The following is a 4,674-nucleotide window of genomic DNA, read 5'->3' on the forward strand; positions in this document are numbered from 1 at the left end:
TTTTAATATAATCATATTAAGTTCAGAGCACTGTTAAAGCAAGCTCAGGCTTGAACCTACAATGAAGAAATTCAGACTTATGTCTCCTCTAAGACTCTAACCCTTTGCATGGAAGCATTCTGATAGGACCTGAAGCCTTTCGTTACAATTTCTGAACGCTACGGCTATGGGTCATGAACTGTGCAGGCTGTGGGCATCCAGACCTCCTGTTGCATAGGCTACAGCCAGCCTCCTGCTTCCCCAAGATCTTCTGGGCCCCCCTAGGTTGTGCTGCCTTACCTTCAGGGGCAGAGGCAAAAAGCAGAAGCAGGAGGAGGGACCAAGAGGCCTGAGTTCTCAGCAGCAATAGCAGGAGTGATAGGGGGAGAGGGGCCCAGGAGTCAGTGGGCTGCCAGTTGGACAGGCCCATGATACATGATTGTATTACAGAGAAAGTGTGACATACTATCATGCAAATGACAAACTTGGCTTTGAGTCACTACTGTGGTCTCAGATATTTTACCTTGAATGCCCTATTAAAATTAGTTTTACTCATTTTTGGTTCCTTAGACCTGGGTCTCTCTTATCCATTGCTCATGAATCTTAATATACTGATTCCTCATTTGGTCTTTCCATACACATTGTCTGTCCTTTTACCAGAATTGTGAGCTCACCCTTTACATATTAAAGTGAAGTTCAAACTTGTTTTGTCTTGTGCATTGTATACTTCCAAATGACAGTACATTTCACAAGCTTTTCAAGTTAACAAGGAGAAAGGTGTTCTGGACTGTCATAATCTTTTTCTATTTTGTTCCTCTCTCATACTCACTACTCTTCAGCTCATCCTTTTTCCAAGATCTCTTTCAGCTACACATTTTCTGAAACTTATACTATTGGTCCTTCCATCCACATAAACTGCTATAGATTCACTTAATCATATTACTTCACTTGCATCAGTTAAGTAACATCCTATTATGAATATTGGACCATTTCTTTTACTCTATGCAATTTTCCAACTCTACATAAGACTTCATTGCCTCCTTTAATTTTCTGAAGAGCAAATTCTTGGAGGACAAAGATTTGACAGATCCCATTACAAAGCAATTGTAATCTTTCAAAAACAGGAGACAGATGGTATATATTGCAAAAGGAAGAACGTCTGCATATGGATACTAACTTCTGAAATGCAATTTAGGAAATGAAAGAAATCTGTGTAAAATATTATTTTCATGGAGATTAAAAAAGTTTAATAGAATTTAAAAGCAGTCCAACTTCATATTTCTACAATTTGAACAACTAGAGGATAATACCTACCTTCTGCTTTTATTGCTGGGTTCCTATTGCTTCCCTGAGTTATATAGTCTTACAGTGCTATAATAGTCTAGTTAAGCAGGCATGCAATTGCTTCTTTAATAGATTGGTGCCATGTCCTAACTGGTCAGATATCAGAATGAAGTAGTTAGCCATGGTAGTCTGAAATCAGACAGAAAGCAGGATAGATATGCACCTTACAGACCTAACTAAATAAGAGAGATATATAGCACAAGCTCTTGTGAACTCAGGTTCACTTCATCAGATGCTATGAAAGGACATCATAGAGCAATATATGAAGTGGAGTGAGAGATTTTAATATAAAAGGTGGGAAAAAGGGAGAGGGAGGAGAGGAGAGAAGAACAGTGCTGGAAGAAGCAAACATGCAAAAAATCCATAGGAACAAAGGCATCACAAAAACTAATCCAGGTAATGGGATAGTACTACATAATCCCTGTTTAAGCCATACCTAACACAAACCAGTCTTAGTTCCACAATTTTCTTGTTCTATAATTTTCCATTCAAACCAGTTTTTAGAATTTTGCTGTATGAACAAATCACTCATTCTACACACTGCTCTATGTTGTCCTTTCTAAGTGAATCTGATGAAGTGAATTTGAAGTTCATGAAACTTTGTGTCACCACCCCCCCCCCAGTTAGTCAATAGGTTTCATATATAAGAATAACAAAGACAGGAAGGGAGGAGTGCTTTCCTCGTTAAATGTTTGTTGCATGTGAATTTTTAGGATAATTATTGAGCCTAAATCATGCATAAATACTATGGGCCAAATTTTCCTCTTACCTATATTGGTGTCAACTGAGATTATTTCCACTGATTCTAACAATTCTAAGTCAACCAATTTATCCAACAGAGGGCAGCGCTGTACACAAACACATACTATTAGCTCATCATGTATATTGTTTTAAAAATCAATTCCTGTGCAATAACTTGTGCTCATTAATACATTTTTATGACAGCTCTTAAGCATAAGGCTTCTGTAGTTTTAGTTAGTATACCACGATATACTACTACTTTAAAAACTTAGTTTGAAAGTGAGTAGCCCAACATTCTTTATCATCATTCCCAATTATTTCTGAATATTCACCTTACTTTTCTAGAAAGCTTCCCTAAACGTAAATATCCTTGCTGCATTAATGGGTATGCCAAAAATCCATATAAAATAAATTGCGTTTGTTATAAAACCATTGTATGATGGTAGTATTCAACCTTGAAGTGAGCTTCGGAGAAAAAGTGATGGATGATAATGAAATTGAATTACAAAATGGACGTTTACTTATGGAATACAGAATAGAAGTCAATATTTTAATTTCTTGGTGATCCTCCTCATTCTTAGTAGTGCTGGTTGTACAGCAGGATGTAGCACTGCTTTGAGAGAGAGAGTATTCCTCGATGCACATTGTGTTTATCTAGTCAACTTCATGCCATTGTATTATTTATATTGTGGTGTTACCTAGGAACCCCAGTCACGGAGAAGGACTCTATTGTTGGACTAATTGAATAAAACAAGGGTTAGTGAATTTTTTTTTAAGAAACTGCATATATTTACACTGTTTCATAATAAAAGAATCAATTTAAGATTTGGTGGCTATTTAATATTGCATTGCATATTCAGGAATACAACAGGAAGCATTGTGTTGTTTTCAGTCATGTCAACATTAGGTAACTACTTTCTTCTGTAAAAGGCAATTTCAGAAATAAAATACATAGTATTTTTAGGCTGTAACTCCAGGAACCTGATTTACAAAAAATATATGTAAATAAATTTAACATTCCACTAGAACCCAATAAAACAACAAAAACATAGGTTAATATCACAAATCTAGACACAGCTGGACAGCTCTTTGCATCAAGATGAGAGAGACTATTTTTAACTAAAAATCTACTGGATTATACCACCACTTTCATTCTCCTTCCAACTGTATCCCTGCTAAAAAGAGGCTCCTCATCAATATTTGCTGTTTTCTTCTGTGGCTTGATTTAAATGAGGTTTAAAGTTTGTTTCCTCCTTTATAATTTATGCTCAGGGACAGATACATTTTACAGGTTTTCTGCAAAACCACCACTTAGCATTCTAAGTCTCAAGGTGTTTTTAAAGTGTGTGAATGTCAGAGAATACACATTATACAGAAGGTTTCTGGGATTACTTAATTGAATAACACTAATAAATAATTCTGTTTCCTTTCCTCATCTTGACAGCCAGAGCCAAAGGGGATTAACTCTTTGTGTTACACTTGTCCTTATCCAGGTTGGCTCAAAAAGGTAAAGAAGAAACAGAATCTAACTATATCAGCTGGTGCCATCAATGTCCCTTCTGTCTCAAACGCTTCCCGCTGATTCCCTCTCCTTATTATTTATCTATATGGGTTCTTACAAGGCTGTCATCAGTATCTTGAGTGCCTTCCAGTAGTCTAGTCTGTCCTATGAGAACGTATGATTTGAATGCATGTCTAATCTTCACTTTTCAGAGACAAGGTATGTGCAGTATAGGATCGTCTGGATTTTTTAGCATACCAGTTATGTGTTTATGGTAACGGAGTGATTCTTAACCTGGGTGTCAGGGCAGTCTGGTGTGCTGTGAGATCCTCTGAAGGGTGCCCTGAGGTGTAAGGGGGTAAGCAAAGAAGTGCAAGCTCAGGCTTGTCCCTGCCTGGCCTCTCTGTAAGGAGGCGAGCACTGTAATATATGTTAGTTTTTGGAATTGGGTGCTGCTTAATTCACAAAGTAATGGAAGGGAAGCGGGGGTTGGAGGCCAAAAAAGTTGAGAAACACTGTGCTAGAGAAAGCAGGTCACCGAAATCTGCTGTGGTTTTGGAGCAGGAGGTTGCGAGGCGTGCAATGGTCCTCAGGTCCTGAAGAAATGCATTTTGCAGGTTTTGGACTATTCCCCCCAGAAAGCTCCCTCCTGATCTGCATCATACGGAGGGAGGTTCATGGGGCGAGCGCAGTGACTCTCAACCGGGGCTCAGGAAATCTTGGGGTACCCCCCCCCCCGCTCATGTGAAGGGTTAGGGTTAGAGAAGGTAAGAGAGGTGTTATTAGGAGACAAGCTGATAGACTATGCAGCTAAGCACAGGCTCCTTCCCCCATCCCCACTGCCCGGCCCCTCTGCAAGGAAGCAAACCCTGTCATGCAGAAGACTGTTTTGGAAATGGGGTGCCACCCAATTCATTGAATTTACGGAGGGGGACCCAGTCCAAGGAAGGGGTCTTGCGCGTGAGAAGGGGGTCTGGAGTCCAAGGAGGTGGGGCTCGAGTATGAGAGGGGAGTCTCAAGTCCAAGCAGCACGGCCTCAAGCCCGGGGGCTGCCCTTCAACCCGGGCAGCCTGGAGGGCGGGGCGGGGCCTTCCGGCTTGGGCGGCCCC

Source organism: Alligator sinensis, unplaced genomic scaffold (assembly GCF_000455745.1).
Source record: "Alligator sinensis unplaced genomic scaffold, ASM45574v1 scaffold512_2, whole genome shotgun sequence".
NCBI classification, from domain to species: domain Eukaryota; kingdom Metazoa; phylum Chordata; order Crocodylia; family Alligatoridae; genus Alligator; species Alligator sinensis.